This window comes from Zerene cesonia, chromosome 20 (assembly GCF_012273895.1).
Source record: "Zerene cesonia ecotype Mississippi chromosome 20, Zerene_cesonia_1.1, whole genome shotgun sequence".
Taxonomy (NCBI): domain Eukaryota; kingdom Metazoa; phylum Arthropoda; class Insecta; order Lepidoptera; family Pieridae; genus Zerene; species Zerene cesonia.
In genome coordinates this window covers 10063051-10090499 of record NC_052121.1, presented here as the reverse complement: position 1 = coordinate 10090499, position 27449 = coordinate 10063051, and the positions used below count along the sequence as shown (strand labels likewise).

Sequence of the window (27449 nt, the reverse complement as noted above, 5' to 3'; positions counted from 1 at the left end):
TAGTTTCGGATATAGCCACGGGTAGCGCTGACGGTAAATCAGTTTCTCCCCACCATGGCTTCGCACTGAGCGAATAGCGGTGGATTTATTTTAAACGATTTATGAAAGGTTTTTCGCTGTGTGCGTGTGAAAACTAGGTGCGAAGTGGTGGTTGTGTGGTGGTTTTTTTGGCGTTTTTATGGCATTGATTATGTACTAATTTTGTAGGTATAGGGGAAGGTCAGGGGGGTATGTTACCGTAATGTCTCTTAAAGCAGTTCTTTTTAGTGTGGGAAGGTGATGGCACTAGACGATCTTAGCTCTATTAAATAAAATCTTTAGCGTCTTATATAGCGCACTGGCTCTTGCTTGCTTATTTCAACTTCTGATAAAGTAATATTTTTTATTGCACGTTTATATTATTCATGAAGATATTGGTTTCGATATCTGAGAAAACAAATAGACCGTAGACGGTAAAATAGACTTTATTTGTATAAACATATGTTTTGAAGTTAATTTCCCTCATTTCGAGTTGAAGACTATCTTGCTTCAACCTACCTTTAGGATATGAAGGATTAACACAAGGGCAATTCGTACTCAGCACCACGCGAGCGACGCCGCAGGTTACAGCAAGCCGTTCGTATGTTCCAACCGTGAAATCCCATCCGCGGGCGGATGCACGTCGTAATCTGACACGTATTAATGTACCGGTCCACGGCGTACTGTCAAGCACAAGCAATCTTCTCTAATTACCCATATGCGAGTAATCCTCAAAGCAGGTTTGAGTCACGGGATCCCCGGGCTCAGGCAGATCTATTTAATGTATTCGATTATATATATATATATGTATATTCGGTATCTCATCACGCTGTATCTGCTGTGTCGCTGCGTTTTCGTTCGTTCAATTTAGATGTACAGTCGAGAGTGAAATTCTTTATTAAAGTCACATGAGTGAGGCTCGATGTTAGTCAATTTTATTCATAATAGTTATCATAAGTAACTTGTTTAAATTGTTGGGAATAATTATAAGAATGACGTGGTTGAAACACCATACACGGTGTTTCTAAAAAAACGAATTGGGTAAAAAAACGTTGTCTCCATAAATAATTATAATTAAACACAGAGAGTATACGTTAGTTCCGTCTCATAATAATTACTCCCTCAAATGAATAATGTTGGAGTTATAAAGATAACTGTCGCAAACGGTGTACGTTATGAAATATCTCATAATAAGTTTATCCGACTGGCTCCAAACGAAACGTCTTTATTAAATTTTAAACTTAAGTCGTCGCGAAATAAACGCTTGAATGCGTTACTTCCAGTCAAAACAGCTGAGTATTTATTCGGTTTAAATCTAAAGGAAAATCTTGCTTCTAGTGAAGAAGCGGCGAATGAGTTTTAAAAGTTCCTTTTTAACAGATCTAGTAAAGGATGAAATGTATTTAGTTGAGTAGCTAATTAGTGTAGCGTTCCGATGCGGAAATTTCATCTCGGAAATGCTATCCTTTTGAATTGTGAGATGCTGAACGTAAATTTATCTTTGCGTTTGTCTTTTATGGAGGCAATGAATGTGTTATGAGGTGCAAGTGTTTTACACCGAAATGACGTGTGCCCTGAACGAGTTTTAGGGGTGGTCCACGATGGCTTTGGTCGGTAATTTAATGTTGTATAGTATAAATGTTGATTTATTATATTGGCATGTGATGAAGTAGAAACGAAATTAACAATAAATGGATAACTATTAAAACATGCTTCATATTAATATAACAAAATACTTACATCACAAATATTTTTATTCCACTTACATGTCCAGAATAACCGTATCGACGTACAAAAATCTCGCACGAATCGCTCCCAAAAAAAGTATCCGCCCCGACGCAATCCATTGAACAATGGGATAAAACTATCAGATCTAAATGGAATCGAATCAAAGCAATTATACTCACTCCACGTCCGGCGCAGATAGAAAATGAACTCATTTCGCTTTATGAGCCCGCTCCTTTGTATCGCAACGCTTATTAAAATTCGACGGGTGTCCGTGGGGTTAGTTAAGGCCGTTCGGCGTGTGCTTTCGAGGTATGAAAAATTGTTTGGAACTGTTGAATGCTGGGTTGTTCTGTGAGTTGTTTATATGTTGTATGTGGGATTAGGGTGAAAGGTGTTAGACTAAATTGGTTTTGTCTGGTATAATCTTGTTTTTTTTTTTTTATTTCTAATTTACAGGTAAGATTGGTAGGGGTAATTTTTAAGTCAATAAAATAATGAAAAATAGTAGGATTCAAGTTTTTTACAATTCTAAGTTTGATACATTAAGCTAACTTTTGCTCGCGGCTTCGCATTAAATTCGGAGTGTTTATCAGACGTTATTGCACATATAAACCTTCCTCTTGTAACACTCTATCTATTAAAAAAAAACCATCAAAATCCGTTGTGTAGTTTTAAAGATTTAAGCATACCTATGTATGGACAGTGAAAGCGACTTAGTTTTATACTATGTAGTGACAATGATATATATGCTATGTTAAACCAGTGTTATAGTCATTTAAGTAGTATGGTCCAATTTTAGAATTTATAGTGGTACTTTTCCCTCAGGAACGTTGGTGACCCATTTATAGGAAATAATTAATCTTAGTATAATATATACTATAAAAAAATTCATCATCATAAAAAATATATTAGAGGTACACAGCTTGGCGGGGCTATAATCCAGTAAAGTATAAATGCCAGATTCAAGTCTGTCATAAAATATAAAACAGCATAATGTATTAAGATCGAGCTTGGCACTCGAGATGGTATCTTGAATAAGCATTGGATTGTCCTCATAGTGAAATGAACTTTACTATAAATTCACAAACGATTCCCAACTCTTTTGCCATGAGCACAAGATAGAATTTTAAAACAACCCAATCAAGGGGCCGTGTAGCTGGAGTAAGTAATCGAGTTGGACATAATAGCGTAACCAAAAAAAAAAGAAAAAAAACAATACGAACGATTATTTTCACTTCGTTAAGAAAACAGAACTTAATAAATTGCATTATTCAAACGAGTCGCTTAAAAATTCCACCCGGGTTTTGAGTTCCGGATAGAATTCCTTGAGAACTGTGGATTTGAATGCGTTATCCGTTGTTACTTGATGTCGGCTGTCTCGGTATTTGGTTTTGAGTTGCCGTTTATTTTTAATGATGCTAAGCTGTAAGCTGTAGTGGGAATGACATGTTTTTTTTTCTAAAAATGTTTATTAAAATAAACTAATTTACCTACGAAGTATCAGAACTAGACCACGATTAATTGGGACCATGCAAAAGACCAGACCAGACCAGCTTTCAAATATAAAAATAATCATAAGGTTCGGTTCACACAGTAAAAAGTTATGAGATAACAAACACATAAATAATCTCCCGCCGATGATGTACTATGCTCACTGGAACTTATTGTTTTTCTTATGCTCATTATGTAAAAATAATCATAAAATTTCCTTCGTATGATTCCTGTAGAGATGTATTTTAAAACTCTGTGTGTACAACCCTAACTAATCTGACGCCCACCTTTGCCAACCGCATGCGCACTTTCTATTATTAATAACGTCATTACTTTGTTGCGTTTTTAATAATAGGGTTCTTCAATACATTTATATGACTATATTATTACTTTTGTTTTTTTAGCACCTTTTGCCCTGTGTTTTTTTTTTTTTTACCAAACATTAATAGCGTCTCCTTGTCCACCAGGTTGTCTGGAAGAAATCGCTACTTTAGCGATAAGACCGCCTGTTGTGCTTCTATAGAGTTTATTTATAGAATTTATTTATGTATGATTTGGTGCACAATAAAGTATTTTTGATTTGATTTGATTTGAATATGTTTGGATATTAAGTATCATTTCAGATTGTTATCATGGGAAATTTTTAAATCTATATACTTGTATTCACGTATTACGCACAATACTAATACATATTGACATAAATAAAATCTCCGTTAAACCCCTTCTACAGTCTTTGCATCAACAAACACTAAAACTCTTCGCATCCAACCAAACCAAAATTCAAAACATCAGTAGCACTTCATTTATTTATTAGCGCCGTAATCTGTCGAGTTTAATGCAAGAAACGTAAAACGCTTTTACGCAATAACTACTTAAAATAATGAATATTTTCCGCGGCCGCGTCCGAAGCAATTAAAATTATAACTTCGTTAACAATTAAAATTTTTGCTACCCTCCGGAAGGGACATAATTGCCGTGATGTGGGACATTTCATGGGACGTAATGCGACGCTATTAAGATTTATGTCTGATAACATTATGTATTCTAAACGGTTGTTTCATTCGTTTTGTGAGCGAAATAAATAATTTGGGCGATGCTATCAGCGTTTCAAAACAAATGGAAAAAAGGAGTGTTTCTGGTAGTTGACATGTTAACTGGAATTTTGTATTCTCATCAGCGCTATTAGCTATATGGGATGAGTATGCGATATTACAGGCTCTAGATTCAATCAAAGCTATTTATTTTAAACATCATTGTGTATATTCTTCTAATGTGCATGCGTATGATAATATTTATTGAAAACTTAATGTGCTTTTTTATTTTAATAAATTAACTATAACATCGATAAAACATAACTTCATTTGTTTCTTTCTTAACCGACTCAAGCAAAAGGAATGACAATGTCATTGTTACGACAAAACAGTCGGTTGGGTGAAACGATTTTTTTATGTTTCTTTCTTTATTTGAAATCTGGTCCCATGTGGTCGCATTTAAATTTGGTTTAGTAACGATTTCATGGTGGCTTAGTGTCTTTTATAATAACAATTGATTGTTAATCGCTCATCTATTACATTTCACATACATTATAATGATTTTATATTTAAAAATACAATGAAATGTCGGACGAAGCCGGGTGCAAAGGCAATGTGACATAAAAATAATGTCTGTTAGCTTTTACGACGGCGTCTTCATGACTGTAATACTTGATGCGTGAAAGCCTTTTTGTACTAAAATAAAGATATAAGTGTGCAATAAAAATGCGGTCAAGTGAATGAATTTTATATATATAATATTTATATTGGACGTCCGTAATTATAATTAAATATATTTTACATATATATACAGAGAAGATGTGTGATTCCGAGACTAGGACGTCTAAAAATTGATATCTTATTATAACTACTTCAATCGGTGAAAGGATACATTAATATGTATATATGTATGTATGTCATGTTATATTGACCTATTAAAGAAACTCAATTAAAGAATTCGAATATGAACCAATAGATAACTAGTTATTTCTTCCAACAATCGGGTGATTATATAAAACCCGATGCAAAAATACACAGCTACCCTCAACTAATTGTTTTTAAATTCGCAAATTGACATAAGCCTTGGCACGCGATACTTTTGGCAAAGTATAGTTTTACGTCGTTACAAACGGTCGGGGTTTCTTCTTGCCAATGTTCGCCGATAGACGTAAGAGAAATCTTAGCTTTTGAACCGAAATTGTTATCTCAGATATTTATCTATGTGTAGACAGATTTGGGATACGAAAGTGGGAATATTAGACAGAAAGAATCATCATCGGTCGTTAATTGTTCCCACTGCAGGGACGCAGGCCTGCAATGAGAGTTCAGGGCGTCATCCACCACGTTCGCAAAGTGTGGGTTGGCAGATGAAACATGTCGTCTAACTTTTGATTCTTGGACTTACCGCCGAATCATTATATTACCCAATAGTCCACTACTAATAATGGACAACACAATAAAAAATAAAGTCACAAAAGCTGGCCAATCGCTTTTTGATTATTTCGTAGTTGTGATCTGAAATAAAAAGTCTGTCAAATAACAACATAAATTTTAAACAGCGACAATGTTTTTTGGATAACGGAATATTAATTGAAATGCTATATAAAAATCTAAATATTTAAGGTCTAAATCTATTATTTCATGAATACAATACAATTTAATTTAACACGTAATTATCAATATTGTAACAATATTAACTTCATAATGAGAGTTGAGCATCATTAGGATTATTTATATACCCAATTTTGAATTTTGTTCGCCTATTTAGGCCGTAAAAATAATATATAATGCCTCGTATGAATAATCCCGTCGAATAAGACTAGGCTAGACGCCCCAGCTTCGCTCGTTCGCTTGGAAAAACAAGCATGACTTGTTAATGCAGTTAATTTAAGGGGTAGTGTGAGTTCATTCCTCGAGCAATGACATTGTTAGTAACAGTTAATTAGACTAAAAAAATGCATTACAACGGAAATTTACAAATAAATAAATAAATTTACAAAGGTAAATCACTTGAGTAGATTGATTGCCTATTCCTTATTTTCCCGCCCAATTTAAAAGATGATAGAAGTTACTAGAAGCCCCGTCGAAACTCGCCTAAATAACCACAATAATATGATACCTTTAAGTAATATGAACTGAATATTATATTGTAATTAATTAACAGAACAATAACGTATTAATTGTGTAGAAACATTCGCCGTTATGTAAGCTAGTGTAATTAATTGAAATTCGAATCGACTTAATGATAGGGATATAATATTCACGTCGCGTTAATTATTAAAATCATACAGATTTTGGATGGCATAATGGATGCGATATTATGGCGATCAGATATACAAAAAAAAAAGCATTCGTAACTTAGAAATACTTAATATATGAAGGGAGTCATGTTAGCTATTTAGTTACGCTATTTATAAATCACAGAAAACGTTTTTTTTTTATAAAGAAACATATCTAAACGAGGGCCAATCCGTTAACCAATTTTGTAATATAAGTAAGATTTTTCGAAACATGTCCTTGTATCTGCTATACTAGGATTATGTAATCAAATTCGGTCCACTGTTTTAACGATTCTGTCTTTCTTATAAAAAATCATTTGAATTATGTTTTAACATAACATGCTATAGAAATAATAAAAAAAAATGCTTAATACATATCATAATAAAAATCAATCCCATACAGTCAATCTATTTTGGCTACATCATTAAATTTCGTTGTAACCCATAGTAAGACGGTGGACCCTCGTTTGAGCCTTGACAATAAAACGAAATTTATATCTTCATAAATGATCTCCTGAAATAATAAGCTTCCACAACGAAAAACAGTCGATACCCGGCTATGATAAAAACAAGAAATGGTTGTCTTTTCAATTCTGCTCAGACGTTTCGAGACTCGAACTCGGCTTTGTGAAAGTGTCTGTTTGCCTTTCTTACACGTCGCAACGGAGCGACTTTAAGAGATAATTTTTCTGGAGATAGTTTAGATGCTATAAACATCTTATCCCCATGGGAATTTACTTTTGAATACACGGGCGAAGCCGGGGGCAGATTTCGACAGGCCTATCGTATTCTACCCATTTTAAGACCTAGAATCAAATATAGGCCAGGCATTTTTTCCAAAGGGATGAAACAGGGACTATAAGTAGTAGTGAAAGATTTAGCACGCAGGACTCGCGGGGCATAGCTAGTCTTGAAACTGTATAAAGGCATAAAGAGGGAGAGCTTGTTATTTTGAGCGAGCTAATCTCGGGAACTACTGGACTGATTCTAATAATTCTTTCTCTGGTGTATACGTTTGTAACCCCTGAGTTCTATGGGTACCATGGGCGAATCCGGGGCGGCCCATACACTATATTATATGGCTACATAATTAATTCGTGTTTCTATCGTTATTTCCCACAATAATTCACCTATTCAAAATAAATTATCATTCGCCAGAATCTAATTTGAACAGAGCTCTGAATGCTCGTTATACGAAATGAAATCCGATAATCTCTCAATTATACAGGATTATGTTCATTTTATTTTTAGGGAAAACATTTCTTCGTAAAGAATTGTATTATTATTTTTTGGTATCTACATTAAAGTGGGCAGCGTTCCTAGTGGAGTAAGATTGATTGGTGATTAAATTGTGTATGGAATTTAGGATATTATATATGTAAATATTTGTATTATATTATATTCTCTTTCATATGCAAATCAGTAAACGAAGTTGAATGTATGTTTGTACATTGATAAAGTCTAGATAATAATGAAGGATTTGGTTTCAAATTTCTTCGTATCTAAAATCGCTATCTTAATCTAATGATGAAATGAGTAAAACGCATCGTCTGTTTATTATATTTGACCCTATATTGCTTCTGTTATAACTGTATAAATTAATGCAAATATAATGTAGAAATTCGTTATTAAAAATATGTTTATTCGTAGGTAATGCTGATAATAAGATAAAGAATGGGATAGGAATGGAGGAATTGGAGATATATTACAGTTCTAAAATATATATGGAAGATTCTGAAGTATTATTGGAGTATAATTCTGATTCTAATATAGTACAAAATTAAAGGACATGAACAGAACAGAACAGAACTCTAGACTGTTCTGTTCTGTTCAGTTCAATATTCATAAGAATCAAACAATAATTGGCTTATAGAAGCTAAAACCTTGAATGAGCTCCGACTTGCAGCTGCATCTTGTAACTTCATTTACCGATGGTCTATAAAGAAGATAGTTACTCCGGCATAATAGAAACCTCTTGTTAAATATAGGTCGCAGTTCACTTATCGGAAGTTAAACGTGGTGCTTTGATAATATATCGATATAATTTTATTAGATAATTTCTGCCAATATTATAAATGTGAATGTTACAGTCTGTCTTTTCTCCATGCCTAAATCACTTAACTAATTTGGATGAAATTTTGGTACAGGGATAGTTTGAGACCCAAGAAAGGATATAGAATAGTTTTATCTCGGAAATCCTTTGTTACGCAGGCGAGGCTGCGTGCGAAAAGCTAGTACAATCTATGCTTGTCTCGCTTTCGTGAATGCAAGGATTTTTTAACTCAATGGAAAGCTGCTTAAGCGGCTACTTTAATTAGATTATTTAATTTATTATACCTTAGAACTCCTCATCTACTCTTCCTTGTTTTTGTTTATGAAAATAAGTTCAACTAAATAATATTATCTATCCAAGATGGCAATATAAAATTGTTTCGTTGAAGCAAAACAAAAAGGCAGAGCAAGACAAAGCATGCGTCAAGGTCATCCGTGCGCCCTCGACTCGTCGCCCGACCGGTCGCACAATTAGTCGATCCGCTGGTCTTTTTCAGTTATCTTTAGCTGATTAAAGATTATTCAAGCCCACTCAACGCTTGCATCTCTAATCGTTTACAAGCATCATTAACATATCAAGTAGTTCATTTTGGCGCGGATCCAAGCTCGAGTAGATAATATGTGGGCTTCTAATTCAGTTGATAATAGAATATCCACTTTGCCTAGTTTGTCCATTTGTATTGGTCTTGCTCTCCAGTAAGTGATTAATGGTGTTATTGTTGCCGATGTTGGTGTGTTTAAATTTTGTGTTACTTTATGATTACAATATACACTATAGTATATAAAGTAATGATACAAATTATCATGTCTAAAAATAGAACATAATATTATGAATTTGAGAAAAAATGAACAACATTACACATTTAAAAGTTCTGTGTTTGAAATAAATTATTGTAATAAATCTTATAGAACCGTTCGTATTCTTCATTTTTGACCGCTATTGAAATATAAAATTCCCGTACTTCGCAATACTTGCGGCTATTTCGATTCAAAAGGCGCATACAAACTCCGCCCTCGACATAATGACAAAATTTCAAATTACGAGACATCTTCCAAACTTGCAAACACCGACAAGTTTGAAAAGACACGTGTAAGGAGTTGAAAGTTCAGCCAAAAGTGAGAGGAACTCGACAACAGACATCTCAGTGAATATTTAAAGGAATGCTTGGAGTTTTTCCAAGCGACAGCCGAGATGGGCGTTTTGCTTCGTGTACATTATTGGCAGATAGGAGGGAACTTTTGTGCGAGATAATAAGCAAGCGAGCTGGTAGAATACACCTCTGCTTCCATATTAGTTATATTGACATAAAATATTGTGTTTTATACACTTGAAATCACTGGTCGTTTTCTATATTATTCCTTTCTTTATCTTGTACCCCAGGTGGAACAAGGACTAATGGTAATACATTTTGGACACTTCTTAATACAACTGTATTACGTCCTTCATATTTCCTGTTTTGACACGTACAAATTGCCTTCCCTGTGACGTGTAATCTGGAGAGAGTTGGACGTCCGTGGTACTTACTTCAGTTGAGCATGCGAGTTGCCATATCGCTGTTGATGTCCCACTGACGGTATTTCTAATAAGTTTAAAGTTTTCATTTGTTAATTATATAGATTTGAACATAGTCAAGGACTACTTGATGGTGAAAACCAATATAATATTAAGATTAATACCTAACTGAGCAGTAGATTAATAACTAAGAGTAATTAATAACTGGACGACGGTGGTTACACTCATGAAATATCATGACTGAATAATTTATAACAATATCCAAATTTCAACTTCATAAATAATCAACTTTGTAAACATGCAGCTTTTCAATGGTGAAGAAATTTAGTGTGAAGACATAAAAAACAAAAACACAACGTTTTCTCCATCCACAAGAGCAATACTATATGCCATACTTCGATGCAATGAAAACACAGCAGATCCGTGCAGCGCGATATAAATAAAATGCAATCGCAATGCAAACATATTCACAGCGCCACGGAATCGATTCGAAATAAAGTCCGGCATCCACCAGGTGACATACCTGTCTCCCATGGTAAGCGTGCCACGTTCTAACCGAGTTACAACTATTCAGTGGGTCGGTTACAATGGGACGGCCGCTTGGCGCCGATCCAGGGACTCTTTCGTCACAGATTGAAATTTTCTCTCAACCGATGATATTAATTTAATGTGATTTATATGTATATATGTGAATGTTGTACGTATTTGTGTTATATATTTGTGTATATGTATGTATTATATTATGTATATGTTGTACGTTATTTTGCTATTTTGTTTCTCGACCCGCCAGTACTCTATTAATGCTTGTTACCTTCTGCCCGGGTTGCCTGGAAGAGATCACTTCTGAGTGATAAGGCCGCCCAACAGATTGTACTCTTTTTACTTTTTATCTTGTTGATATTTTTTTTAAGTTTCCTGTACAATTTTTGTTAAAGAGTAATAAATAAATAAATATTATTATTGAGTGTTTGTTTGCGTGAAAGTAGGTGAGGGCGGAGCTGTGGTTACATGGTATTTGATTAGTTGTAAGGTGTGGAATATATTGCTGGATGGATGGGAGACGTTTGACACGCATAATGGCAAGAATCTTAACCATAGAGCTTTCAAGGTCTGTTATGTGTAAAAACACAGCTCGAATCCCCCCTCATGATAGATTTTTTCCGGTCTTTACGCTTCTTAAAGAAAATTAATTATAATCTAATAAAGTAATAAATTAAGACCATAAATTCTTTTTGCTAAGGACAGTGAGGATGAAATTAAATTCCGACATCGCTATCACAGCAGTCTTTTTTTATCTATTCAAATTTTGTTTACTTATTGTTTACCTACACCTCGTATAGTCCCGTGGCCTTAACTTTTTGATGTTAGTAATGGGCTTTTAGATTAATAGATGGTATGAAAATTTGCCATTTTAAATTCGCCATAACAACATCACATTGTTTCATACCACTAATCCTACTAATATTTTAAATGCGAAAGTTTGTAAGGATGTGTGTGTGTGTGTTTGTTGCTCTTTCGTGCAAAAACTACTGAACCGATTGTAGTGAAATTTGGTACGTAGACAGCCGGACAACTGGAATAACATATAGGTTACTTTTTATCCCGATATTTCTACGGGATACGGACTTACGCGGGTGAAACCGCGGGGCGCAGCTAGTAGTCTTATATCCAACAAAGACGTTATCCTACTAACTACAATAGCTCATTTCGAAAGTGATTAAAGCAGATAATCAATGAACGGCCTTTGCTTAATAAACTATAGTCATTCGCGGTTTATTCCAAGGATTAATACAACTCATTAACAATCACGGACGGGCGCCTCGTAAATCTAACACGCCCCGGTTTCGCAAGCACTGAATTGATATTGATACTCGTACAAACATATCTTTTGTTATAATGAAAAATGAGGGTTCCACGGTATATAATGTATTGTACAATATATACATGTTCTGGTATATTTATAATTAGAGATACCTGTGTATTGGATGGCAATGAATGGGTTGGCAAAGGAAAAGATGATTTTCAATGATAAGTACTTTTTTTTTGACTAGAAAAACGTGTTTTTTGAACTTCTTTTAAGATGAGAAAATATGACGTGAATGATGGCGCTAGATTGACTTAGCTCCATCTTTTTTACTGGTAATCCCCTTGCATACGTATATATGATATTAAAATTATGACAATACAAGTGTAGCAAACACCGATTTTCCAGAACCTTCCATAAAGTTCAAGGGTAATAACGTCATACGTGTCGGTTAAGCTATTCCGCCTCCGAACTCGAGACCAAGCGAATCAATTCCACATTACACAATCTCCATCACCACCTAATGGATGTAACATTTTCCCCGTTTTGTTTGCAAACATAAAAATTGTTCTCCTTTACCCTTCGCGGGAATTTCAACTGTACCGCAATACGTTGGGGCACATTTTCCGCTGGCACGATCCATTTATGTATTCATTGTACGATATACACGTTTGTCTTATGTCAATATTTATTCCCGTTCTATTATTATAATATTTATTACCAATTTTAATATTGGAACGAATATCGAGGTTTAGTAATTTTGTTTGTTTCTACAATATAAATTAGGTACCTTCTAGGTATATATTCTCTATACTAAAAGATGGTGAATAAAATATGTCTGCCATTCATTTGATGCTCATATACTCGTTATTTGAACTAAAACAAATACACTTCAACATATTCAAAGACTGAAGAGTGAAATAGTTTCTGAATATGACTTCGACAGCTTTATTACTTCTTCGAATTGTTTTGATTCTTGAGAAATTAAATATTTATTAATTAATATAGCTTAAGGATACGAAAAAACACGACAATAATGATAGAATCAACTTCATTGTCTCACTCGCTCTTATGCAGAGTAAGGCAATTATTTGAAACTGGCGATTCTAATCAGGATAACAATGTATACTCATTAAATTATTGTATAGGCACTGATCCTCGATAGGTGTGCAAGACTTGAATTAAATTTGTCCGTTTAAAGTGGGTCATAATCGAATCAGAAGAAGTCGGTTATATACAAACAAACAGATGAAGCTTATAAATAAAAGCGTGTTAATAAAGGCCTTTTTCCTTTTTCTTACCCTTCCCAGCCTATTCCTCCTTCCCGTCGTCAATGCTTGTCCCTTGCACCTTTAAAACGGACAGCGCATTCGCATAGGCACTGCCTCTGCGCGGCAGCTCCTTTTGAGTTTCCTTGACAGTTTTTAATTATTCTATGGTATGTGAAATAAGCATAATTTTCCATTGCAACGCAGAATATGCTAGCTATTTGCTGGTGCATTTAAAGCCAGTAAATAGGTCTCAAGGAACATCGCATTTCTCAGGGTGTGGGTAATGAAATGAGTTATTAAAAAACGGGAACAGCGCTGTGTGTTACTTCTATCGTGAAGTACTCTGGGCGGGCTGACAAAGGCGCACTCCACGCGAAAGGGCTGGCTCTCTGCCAGCGGGCTATCAATGAGATTCCTTTAGGGCTGGAATAACAATGTGCATTTTATTTTATTCGATCGTCCGGTACGGGTCTTGCGGGGATTAAAATTTTCAGTTTTATTGTTATACCTATTACGGTGGAATTCTCCGTGATGGTTGTCGTGTGAGAGAATTATAATAACAATCCTATTGTTAATATATCTTACGTGTGTTCTTAAGTAGCATTAATAGGAATTTAGTTCTTATTGCAAAGAATAAAAACAAACCTTTCAGACTTGTGCTCTCGTAAAAATGTTTTATAATGCTCAATAAATGAACAAATATTTTCATTCCAATCTCTATTGAAACTAATTATTTTACACAAAAACTAAAGCGCCTGAAAATTGTCAGAACTAGACCAAATTTAAATGGGACGATGATACAGCAAGCAACCGCTTACAAATACAAAAATAATCATCAAAAAACTGGGTGAACCAGTAAAAAGTTATGAGGTAACAAAAAAAAAACAAACAATCGAATCGAGAACCTTGACTTTTTTTGAAGACAGTTATAAATTAGTGTTCTCTCTGTACTGTATTTGATAATAGAGCATAGAACTGTTAACGCTGACGCTAGACTAATTAGTCCTGAGTTTATCGAAGCAGGACAGTTTGGGCAACTTACCAAGACCATCCTCGGTCGCTTGGTAAAAATGCAAAAAAAAAGACAGTTTCAGCTGTAGAGGTGGGGAAAATACGCGAAGAATTAGATGCTCCAAATACACGGAGCGATTTAAAAATAACTTCTCGTAAGACCGAATAAAGGCGTGAACTGGCTCGAGTCCAGATTTGCATTTAAGGCTCTATTTACAAATGTAGCACGGTAAATCAACCCTGGGATCACATTGTTACCATTGGATAATGTGAAAAACGTGTTATTAAAGCTTTTACTTACTCTCTAATTATAATATATTGCACGAAGAGGGCGGTAAAAGGGCCCTTAATTGATAGACGGCTAATTTGTGACAGAAATTGTATTATGAGCATAAGAATTCTTTATATTATGAACCAAGGGTCGGTGCTGAGTAAATGAATTATTAATGCAGGTTTTTTTTTAATGTCATTTTCATTCGCAGATCTAGTGCCTAATGTGCTGCCCAATGCTAACAGGAAAGGGGTAAGGAAAGGATTGATGGAAAGGATGCTCGACCCCCACATGTAAAAGTTTTGAGTTCTTATAAAATGTCTCGTTATATTGAGGCACAGAATCAGTCACGTTATTATTGTTTTATCCATTAATTGCCAGCGTGTTTCACTTAATATCATATATTGTGGTTTGCTGATGGTCGTTTTATGCTCTTTATTATCATTATGTTAGGCACTACTTGTCTATCTAAATCGCCTAATACTGAACGGAAGGCATCGAAATGATCGTTAGGTTATAATTCTATTTTATCGGAAAACTTAGGTAAACCTATTTTCAATATTTTATAAATAAAATCTCATTAGGCTTAGCTGGCAAGTTACCGATTTAAATATTCCAGATTTAAATATGAAATCACGAGCTTCGCTCGCCCGTCGATAAATATCAATAACCCGTTTCGGGCGATTTAAAAATAATTCAGTTTACTTTATTTTCGAATAAAGGATCTATTTTATTGGATAAAGCTGAAACCCATTTATTGGATACCAATTAATCGTCCGACGTTTTTAATTCCTTTAAATATTTTCGAGTGCTTTTTTTCTAATTGCTAAATAAACCGATACTTTTAATTTTCATTGGAATCTGATCGGGCTTGCTCGTGATTTTTTTTCATTAGTTTATAGTACTTTATGAATATTATTAATAGCACAGGCAATGACTATTATATTACTATCTAATTGAGTATTTTTGCAGATCTGCTTTCAAATTACTGATTGGTTTTCACACAAGATTATTAACCTCTCTATATCCAATACATATTCAACTCCCTTTCCGTTCCTCAAATATCTTTATCTAATACATAATATTTACGAAGTCAGAATAAATAGAAGTTAACACCCATATCACTTTTTGACGTGACCAGAAATAATATCAAAGAAAAATAATAAAGCCTCCGGGCGTTATAACATGAGTGTTATATAAAACACAGCTCCACTTCATCTCATTAACTGAACGCTTCGAGACACAATGTCGCACAAAATCGAGCAAGTGTGGTGTCACCTTTGCACAAAAGAAACGCGCCATTATCGTTAAGAATAAACCCGGGGACAGCGAGTGCCGAAAGAATGTCTCATTACTCCCACAATGAGGCACGCTCCAAACAATGCTGCGTCTACACTGTGCCGCGATTTTGTAAAGGCGCACACACGGCGGTGTGTCCGCGTGCGACTGACAAGCGCGACAATGAAGCACTTATTGGACGACTTTCGGGTGTATAGATTTAATTCACGTCGCTTCCGTACATTGTGTCTTGTGTGATGACGATAGAGATGCAATTTCAGTGTCGCTGAAGTGTTTAAAAACTTGATGTCAAAGCAAAGGTCTTGTTTTGTTCAAATTTTTAATCACATACAAAGTTTAATTCCCTATTTCATAGTGATTAAAAAAATAACTTCCTTTCAAATAAATCAAGATCATCACAGATTATTTTTTAGATTGGAGTTTTGAGGCTGTAAGTAAAAGCGTTCTTAAACCGAAATAAATCTTATTTTAAAAATATTTACCTCATTTTAAAATAACGGAAAATATATTACAGTCCCTACCACGGGCAATAGAGATAGCTTCAATAAACTTCGTCCCTCAACTAAAGCGAGGATTTAGTCGCAAAGAAGTCTTGTGAAATGAACATTGTGAACGGAGTTTTATTTGTTCCTGTCCCCGGGTTTACACTAAGCTGGAATTCAACTCCATATCAGATAGAGATCTTATCTTAAAGGATTGCTTTGATCGTGTTTGTTCTAAATCTTCACTTACGTGATATCTGTTTGGGATCGAAGTGCATCGCGATGGTATTGTGAATGCACTTTTCACGGTGGTGTAATATAGCAGATATTGTTTTGTTTTTTCTTTTATATTTATTTGTACAATTTATATAATAATAATTGTTAGCTATCCTATATATCTTAATATGTATAAATCTCGTGTCACAATGTTTGTCCTCAATGGACTCCTAAACCACTTAACCGATTATAATAAAATTCGCACACCATGTGCAGTTCGATCCAACTTGAGAGGTAGGATAGTTTAAATAATTTTAATTACGATAAATGACAACCCGGGCTGAGCCGAGGCGTGCAGCTAGTTATGTTATATTACTTTTACGATTCATCTTGTTAAATAATCGCAATTAAATACACTCTACTACCATCTACTTCCATGGGGAAGTAGAGTATACTTTGTGTAGAGTACTTTTACAATTCAACATTCTTTCAATTTCGAATATACCGTCGTGTCAATTATTATTTACTAGCTGCGCCCCGCGGTTTCACCCGCGTGAGTCCGTATCCCGTAGGAATATCGGGATAAAAAGTTGCCTATATGTTATTCCAGTTGTCCAGCTCTCTACGTGCCAAATTTCATTCGAATCGGTTTTGTAGTTTTTCCGTGAAAGAGCAACAAACACACACACATCCTTACAAATTTTCGTATTTATAATATTAGTAGGATTAGTAGGATTATATTATTTACTGTAAAATTGTAAATACTGTTAGATCAATATTAGGCGAGATAGATTACGCGGGATTGTGAACATACAAACTGCACAAGCATTAGTATTCGGTAGATCTATCAATGCAAACTTTTAAAATGTGAAATGGGCATTCAATATGATGCGTTGGGTTAGTTTAGGTTTATTAAATAAAAAAATATATATATCTATATCTCTCGAGTTACATTATAATCCAACGGTTTTTACAATCTTAGGGTAACATATACATATATTAGAACAGCTTATAAGTCTACAGTAACTGTTATTATTATATGTATACACTAGCTGCACCCGACAAAACGCTTTTCTGCCTTACTCTTATCATTTAGGGGTATGAAAAATAGATGTTGGCTGATTCTCATAGATACCGGATAGGCACAAAATATTTCATCAAAATCGGTCAAGCCGTTTCGGAGGAACGAAAACTGTGACACGAGAATTTTATAAATACACATTCACATACTTCCTGCGGTCATCGAATGTATGTTTTTGGATGATAAGTTTGAAATTCAACCATCAGGCGATTCTTATTAAAGCAATAATGTCTCTTCACACTAATATAAAAAATGTGAAAGTTTGTTTGTTTGGATGTTTGTCCGTCAATCACGCTGAAACAACTGAACGGATTTTGATCAAATTTGGTATACAGACAGGGTATGAACTGAATTGGGTGATTGGATACTTTTTATCCAGATTAAATGAAACAAAAATCCTGATATCCGAGTGGAGCCGGAACGTTCGTCTAGTGGTAAATAAATAGTTGACTCACTGATTGGCTGACATCGACCTGTCAGTAAATCCGTCAGACAATTGCAGATATTATGTTCCGAGATTTTTAATCCTACATGGTAAAAGGTAAGAATTTGTAAAAGTTCATATACACGAAGATTCTGAGAAAAGCATTAAAACATTTCCACTAGACGCAAAATGTCGATAAGATATACCCAAAAGTCTGCAGCGCAGCAGCTTTCAGACAAAGCATCGTAAAAATACACCGCTTAAAAAATTATTTACGTTTCTTATTTTTTCGCCGAGCTTCGCGAGTTACAAAATAAATGTACCAAATAACAGAGCAAATATAAAATTTAAGAAACATCTAGTTAGATATTTTTGCACTCAGCGCAAACTGAAAAATAAACAATGCTGTGTTCTCCCGCCTTTTAAAGTTCTCCTTGCTTACTGTGTTAGTCTATAACGCTTTTGGGGATTTTAGAGAAGTTTATGTTTCGAAAGAGGTTGTATATATTCATAGTTGTGTAACAATGTTGTTGTATAATCTGTGATAAATGCCACTATTATTATGAAATACAAACATATACACATCCTTACAAACTTTTGCATTATAATATTAGTAGGATTGTATTTATTTCATTTGTATTAACAAAATATGCATATATCGTGATATCGATATGCACAGGACGGTTTATTAAATGTACAAAACAAGTTTGTGGGTGCATGGTGAAACACACATTCGGATATTGCATCCTTGGGATTACATCCTTGTAGCCAGTAGAAATTTATTCTTATTGTCTCCAGTATGTTAATCGGGCCTCAACTTTTAATGTTGCGAGGATACGGGTCAAAAATATAATAGCAAAATACAATAACACATTTTTTTTTATTCGCGGGTAGTTTTAAACATCTTCCAACTCTTCTATGATTTAAGGTCGTAGCAGGTCATTTTTATCTTAATTAGAACTTAGGCCAACTTATGAAATAGGTTATATTATATCAATTAAGCAAGAAAGCAAACAAATCTACCCATTTTTCCATTGAATGCCTAATTTAAGTTTGAAATTTAAATAAAAGCCAAGGCGAAGTTTTAACAAAGTTAATATTTTGCACAAATGAAAATTGCCGTGAAGATTATTTCATTCTGTTCCTAATAACTCGGCCCGCGATGAATATGTTAAAATCGTGATATTTACGATTCAAGATTTTGTATGAAAAATTCATAAAATTCGCGATTCGCTCCGCTACTTTATCCGTAATTACTCACTCGAGTTCTTTTTAAGTTTGTATGGAGAATAAATTCTATTTGCTCTTTGGATTTTTTTTTTTTGTAAGTATTTCACGAAAATAATAATTTTGCCGCTTTTGGGAGTAACTGTCAAATGATAATGTTTCTCATTTTCAAAAGTAATTTCATTAACGTCACACAGTCTAAAAATCCATACAGTCGCTGAGCGTTGGACAGATGAATCTTGCGGGGTGGAGGGGCGAGACGCGAGAGGAACGTGCCCGAGCCACATACACCATGATGTTAGCAGCTCGGGACACTATTTAGGGGCTGCCGTCTAATTAACGACATATCCCATCGAGAATGAAAGAATTATACCAAACAAATTCCGCAGCATCACAAAGAGGTCCCCTCGGAGATATAATCTAGGTAATTGACGTTGCTGGAAGTTCACTGGGTTGTGAGTTGCGAGCCACAGAAATATGCTGCGTGACTTGGATTTATACGTAGGTGTGATGCGTATATCATGGGATGCTCTGAGCGTGGGTTATATTTTTGTGTCGGATTTAAACCGAGTTTTTAATTGGTAATAATTTTAATAGGTTATTTGTATAAAATTAAAACTTAAAGTGTGAAGTAGTATTTTCCTGCTAATATTATAAACGCGTAAGTTTTTATGTATGGATGTATGGATGTTTGTTACTTTTTCACGCGAAACATTATGTCGTTATGTAGGAAATTATTCGTTAATTAAAAATTATTAGTTAGTCTGAATTAGCACATAGGCTACTTACCCGGGTACAACGCGTGTGACGCCGCGGGTTACAGCTAGTACGACTTAAATTAGTGTTAACGTTTCAAGTTAAAAGAGAGAAATGGGTATATCAGTGTGTTGGCTATTTGTCTCCATAGATATTTAATTATCTCTATGAATATAAAATGTACTATAATGTAATATCTATATACACCACTAGAAAAATGTAACTTGACTTCATCTCCTTAATAGAAAATTTAATTTCCCCTCATAAAACGTACCTTGGCAACGTCTTTCCTAATTATTAACGAAGCGATAGAACCAGGGCTTCTTCACTGATAATCACAAGGTCACAGAGTTAATTAAGTGCGCTTAATGTAACTAATTATAGCGATCCCTGGCTATAAGAATAAGTGGAAGCTGAAAAAGATCAGCTCATATTACCCTATTGTCTTCACCCTTTAAATAATTTAAGAATTTTTCGTTCAATCGTAATCGAGAACCGTTCAGCGGCCTTTGGATATAAATTAATTGGCGATTTTTAAATATCGAACCTTTTTGTGACGAACGTTTTGTTTTTTTTTTTTTTTCAATTAAGTCCAAAGTTTAGGGTTCGGGTTTCTATGAATGACAAGAAAATATATTCAGATGCAAATGAAAAATTTTATCTATACTAATATCATAATGAGGAAACTTTTGTATTTTTCTATGTTTGTTATATTTTCACACAAAAACCACTGGACCGATTTCAAGAATTCTTTCACCATTAGAAAGCTGCAACTTTATTGATTGACATAGGCTATGCATCTACCTCGGGCGAAGCCGGGGTCAACAGCTAATATTATATATATCATAAATTTATTATTGAATATTATTTTTTATATAATTAGTTTTAACCAAAAGGTGTCTGGAATTAAATAGCTCAGATGCAATTATGTTATCTATTGTACTTAGTTGTAAACCTACATGATTTCTCTTATCATTACGTGTAGCAAAGAAACAATAAACCCATGTCAGCCATTAGGAAATAGTAAGAGAAACTATATAATAACATACGTATTTAATACGATATAATTTAACTTAAGAAGGCTTCATGTAAGAACAGAAATACTATGTATTATGTACGAATTGTAAGAAGTTGGATTTCTCAAGACAACAAGACGTATGCTCATAACTCAAAGTCTAATAAAAATATATATTCGTCTGCCTCTCTTTTATTTTGTTCTCAGATATCTGAAATATTTAATGAAAGAATAACAATCAATTAATTGCGTACCCAGGTTATTATGTCTGGAATATATTATGAATTTATTATACGTGTACTAGCTAGCCCACACGATTAAATCTGCTTTTAAGAGTATATTGTTTTTACCGCTTTAGGCTTTTGGCCTAAGCGTGACGCTTTGCAGCCCACTAGATTTCCGAACGCGGCTTCGCGTGCGTTGTCAAAGGAAGTTTTATGGGGATGAGATGTAGGCTATCTATACTCTTAACTATCTACAAACACAAACAAAGACGAATAAACAAAAACAAACCACATATAATGATACAAGTAAGGATAGCCTTCCGCGATAAAGTATTACAATTCTGTTCATGTGAAAGTGACTCTATATATTTGTCTGTCTGTTTTTTCTTCACGCCCAAAATCACTGAACCGATTTGGATGATATTTGCCATAGATAAAGTTAGAGACGGAAATCCCACGGAGTCGGGAACGGTGCGGGAATGACTATTAGTACAAATGTTACAAAAAAGATTGTGTGTGAAGTGAAACCTTAAGAAATTCTTCAAATTAACACGAAACCAGCGCCGTGGCCAGCCCGACCCCGACTCCCAATTTATTATGACCGGCGACATTTTTGTCAATATTGACGCGATGGAATAAAAAGGTCAGCCGATTCTGTGTCATTCGATAGGCCCTTTGTCCCTCGTTCCGGCGACCCAGCACGTGTAATTACGTTCCAGTGTTGTACTGAAAATTTAACCATTCCCGGTATTAGCTGTTGGTTTAAAGATGGCGACTACACGTGTAGTCGTGTTTTAGTTTGAAAGTAATTCACCCTTTTGAGAATCGTTCGTTTCCTGATCCTTTTGGTGCGAGTTATCGTAGTCGGCGTGATAATTATATTTAATTGGACCTTTTTGGACGGGAGTAGAAGTTTTCTAATTGGAATTGGGTATTATCTAATGAGATAATGGTTTTTGAAGTAAGTGATTAGGTAATTATACATATTTCAATTCATAATAAAGATAATCGTTTAGGTTGTAATCTAATCGTATAAATCGCATTTTCGTTTGAAGAGTTTAAATAGTAAAAAATTGACAATTTAAAATCTTTATCCACGTCTACGTCTTTTGTTTAATTGTTTAAATTAACAACAAATGAATTATGTCCAAAAAGGCAATAAAGAATATCGCTTTTTTAACACAATAAACTGTTTTATAAACATTGATTTTAAATCTTGTCGATACCGACTATAATTTTATTTACACGAGTGATGGGATAGGCAATCATAATTTATAATCTAACGACAATAAGTGAGTAAAAGACCATTTCTGGAGTTGGAACCAGTTCCACAATAACCCGGTTAATACGAGCTGTGAGCGGGGCCGTGATTTGTTACCTGGGCCGCTTCCCAGGATGAATTGGGCCTTTTTGACCGACGTATTACCAATCAAGGGTTGGACGGGGTTAGGTTCCGATTGGTGATAGATTTATAGCGCGAAACGGGAAATACAAATTGTTGGTGATAAGATTGATGCTTGAAAATATCGCTTGACAGCGGACGCTCTGCTCTGAAATATTTTAACGCGATTTTATTTTATATAAATATTCATTTAATGTGAAGGTTATCGCAATTTTATGAAATGTTATTTTTTTCGAAGCATTACAAGCCCCTTGACCGATATAATTGAGGTGGGATTATGCCCTTCAATGATTTCTCTCCGGATTGATACTTATTTGGGTCAATGTTTCATGCTGCCCATCGTTTTATTGAGCGAAGGTCTTAGTTGATATTTCCAATTAAAGATGACTTTATAATTGGTAATTTAATAATTTATAATTGACTTAGAATCACTAACAATTTGTACTAATACTGTTAATGCGAAGGTGTGTTTGTTTGCCTTTCTTTCACGACACAACGGAGCGATTTTATGGAATGATTTTTTGTATTTAAATAGTTGGGAGGCTAAGTAGTGAATGTCCTTTGATCTTCGGGTGAAGCTCCAAGCGAAGAACGTTTAAAAATATAAATTATAAGTGAATCACCTTGGATATTATTTTGTTTGTTATGAAGTAAAAAAACCATCGAACACACAACAGTATAAAAAAAAAACATTTACTGGTTAAACTTGACAAAGCTAAGGTTTAACTTCAGCCAGCCCAAGGTGTGAAACTTAGAAGATTGCACTCAAGTCTATGAGGTATGGACCTCAACATCCACGTTATAGCGTATCAACATTCTGCTGATGTTCAACCACTTTTTTATATTGCCGTATGCTTTAGATACTATTCGTAGGTCAGAAATGGATAATTATTTTACTGTTTTTATAATCTTATTATCTTTATATGTTTGTATGTTACCGATGCATTCACTTACTGATTTTGAACGAACGATTTAATTCAACCTTTGTACGCTTCTCAAGGACCTGTGATAATACAATAATTTCAGGAGTTTATCTTATTATGCTGAATACAGTCGCCAGGACTAAATATTTTTTGTTCGTATACTTGTATGATAAATCAAAAATCAATTAAATTTTCATTAAATTATGTTTAAGTCTTATATAGTTATATTTATTACGTTTTATAATTACTGTCTTCATTGTAGCGGGCGTGTTTCCACCCTTTACTCCTAACCTACCTACATATAACGAGTCCCGGTCACTTGTCCCGGACTGAGACTCACGTAACCATATTTAATGAATTCAATTAATAATTTTATACACCCCAGCTCACGGTCGCTCGGCACCTAATTCCATTCCGTACACGTCGACGATTTAAAACGACTTCGGTTATTCGATTGCGGAATGAAACGTCACAAGCGTTCCGATCTACGCTTCTCATTCAGCACTTAATTTTATTGAAAGCGATATGTTGTGCGCATTACTGCTAAAGGTCGTGAATAATAATATTTCGCTGTTACCAATTTAGTTATTTAAATGTATTGATAGGACGCGACTCATGCTAGAAGCTTCTTTATGCTAGAAGTTCAGTTTTGGAATACTTAATTATTTTCGTATTGTTAACCACGTCGAACGAAGAAAAATCTTTTGTCCGACTAACCATGCTTTTGAACCGTTCAATTTTTAATTATATTTAGAGCGCGGAATAGCAACAAAAATATTACAATTATATGAATAAAACGAAACCTTATAACGGAACACAATCACCAATAGCTTCCCTTTGATCGGCGAATGCCGCTTTCACATGAACGATTCGTCAAAAACATGAAATTCGCTGACGAAAGGGAACAATAAATTTATTCCTTTTCACATCTAAGCAGCGAGTACTATCGATTGAGAATCAAATTACTACCCTTCCTGTAGTTATATTGGTTCATTTTGTTGCTACAATTGTATGAATATTGGACATCCTAACATGATTTCCGAACGTACTGCGCGCTGTCAACTCACTGGTGATGGCGGTCGAAGTGACGTTTGACATTTAATTTTCGCCAGATTTGATTTTTTTCTTAAAGGGATAGTGATGTTACAATTCATAAATAGGTTAATAGAAAAGAAATAATGTACACATACAAAGTGTATTGTGATTGAATAATAGCTAGCATTGATCAAGCCAATCATGATTAAGATTTTTTTACTTATTTTATTTGATTAGAATGAAATCTCCATGAAATATATTGAGGAAAATGATACAGAGCGGCAGCAAATACGCCAAAATTTCAGCCGTAGTTTATAAAGAATATCGAAATTAAGTGAAATACATATTAATGGCCAATTTGACGAAACATGAAATGGATAATTACAAATGAACAGAATTAAAATTAAATGAAACCTGTGCTTACATCAGATTCGTGGTTTTGCGGGGAAATTAATTTTCCTTAATATTTATTTTGCATTGCTTTCTCGAGCTTCACAATTAATAAAGTTGTTATATTAACATGATATTATAAAAAAATATTTTGTGTTAAATGTTTCATGTAATTTTTAAACACGCTAAATGTTAAACTAGGGATGAAGTCGGGTCGGGCCACCAATTAAATATAAACGCTTTAATTAACTGGACGCAAAACTTACTTTAGCACAAGACATTGCTCTTCATTGAAATTACTTTTAAATAAAATGTTTATCTTACGAAAAATTTCTCTCATACGTCGTCGGCTTAAAAGCATCGGTATAGATCTCTCTTAATATCCTCCTAAAGTTCACAAATTATCGTGATAAGCATATACGCATTTAATACGTGACGATTTGCGGTCGACACAATCGAAATTATTATTAACCCACGCTGTTTAGTATTCTAACATGGCGACGATTATCATAGTTCGGTGATGCATTTGTGACTCAAATGTTGGCTTAATTATTAAAACAACCGTCATTCATACCGACCCCACCGCATTTGCATTCGCTTCGTGTTTCGTGTCATTGGGTTAGATAGTGTGATTTTAGCGTGAATGTCGAGCCTTATTTGATATCCGTATGAAATTCTAAATTTAAATTGGTTCGAATTATTTGGCGGGCTGATATGTTTTAAAACTTTGAATCATGAATAACTAATGTACATATTAATACGCAGTGGGCAGCTTTCTCGTGCGTATTTTAGAGATTTTCACGTATTGCGACGAAACATAAATATTGTTTTCGTGTTATAATGCAATTTCCTAAATGTACGTTTTAACGGAATACGAGCATTGGAATGGAGCTGCCAGCCATTCGTAATATCGTCGAATTTCGAACACCGGATCCGTGATCCCAGTCCCTATAGAATTTATATTTCTGCTGTTTTTTCTTTTACAATTTTAAATTATAAGAAACTGTGACCAAGTATTTAAAGGATATTACAGCGAATTCATATTATCACATACAAACCTATTGTATTTTGTATTTTATACAATGATACAACACAATGTATAATGATAAATCTATGGGAAATATGTTCTGTCATACCATGATGTTTAAAGTGTCTGATAATTATTTTTCTATTCCCTTGCATTGCATTAACAAAAATTGATAATCTTTTAACATTCCAATAAAAGAGTCGAGCACCAACTTTTCTACAATTTTTCAAAAAGGTGCTGAAATTTATTCAAATATTTCAATTCTACTAAAGCCGTTGCCTAAATAATTAATATGAAACCAAAAAAAAAAAAAAAACTAATTTGCATAATGAATATTAATAGGTGATTCAGATTAATTATTCGGTTGCATCGTGACAGCGATACTGCGCCATTTCATGAACAATTAAGTTTGCCGCCAATTTGTTTCAATTATAAACCAGACGGCCAAAGAAGTTTCAACGATTGTTCGAAATGGTGATAATTTCGATAATTATATAATATTACCGGTTTACCTTTTAAGTTCGGGGAGTGAAGATCTATTTAAATTCAAAAAATTATCTTGTTAAATCTATGTATCTCATTAAAAAAAACATATTAAATTTTATTGTATATTCAAATAGTAATAAATAAATGTAATAAATACTGTGTTGCACATCTAGACCTGATGCTTTTATGTTTTATTACCAACCTTGCACCCGCGGTTTCGCCCGGGTAATCATAAGAAATTTCCATGGCAATAATACGTTACATGGCGGTATAAGGAAGCCTATTTCACGCTCCAGACTACTGGGCTATCTTCAGACAAAAAGAACATGCTTAATTATACATAAATTAAATAAGTACCTATTACCTATATATTCCTGCTATGTCTTTACAATGCAGCAATAACAATAGCACAATATGTAACTACTACTAGTCTAATTGATGGAAACTTCGCCTAAAAATCAGCTTTAAACCCGAAGAAATAGAATGCCTTTTGGAAAATTACAAATAATAAATCACACAAAACCGCAAACGCCGATACCTCGGCGTTATTCTAAAACGCTTCTTAGAGGTTCATACGTTTCGGCAGTCATTTCCGAAAGTCAGCGTCTGAAACTAGCCTAAACTAACCCGTCACATCCGGCACTTACAAACTTACGGTGATATATAAACCAGCGTATGTATATATCTTCAAGCGTACACAACGTAAACAAGCACGAGGCTGTGTTTACGACACCACTGTACGATCGTTTTTTTCCGCCTTCCACATCAAGGGGAGGCATCGCGTTAAAACAATGTACTGAAAACATACTGAAATCACAGCCATTAGCTTTTATGGGAATATGAGATAGCTATTTCGTAGAGCAGGTATTATATTTCGTTTTCGTTTTATTATTATTCTAATTTGAACGTTGGGGTGTGGCAATTAGTGCTGCATTGGATTGTATGCATGAAAGCGCCAACTTCCTATAAAATGGTTTGTTAATGATTGCTCAC

At 34.3% G+C, this 27449-nt stretch overlaps 1 protein-coding gene across 1 annotated transcript in view; it reads left to right on the top strand.

Moving 5' to 3' along the window:
* Positions 1-27449, top strand: part of LOC119834893 (disintegrin and metalloproteinase domain-containing protein unc-71-like) — a 316054-nt gene that overhangs the window by 194379 nt on the left and 94226 nt on the right. The window lies entirely within an intron of this gene.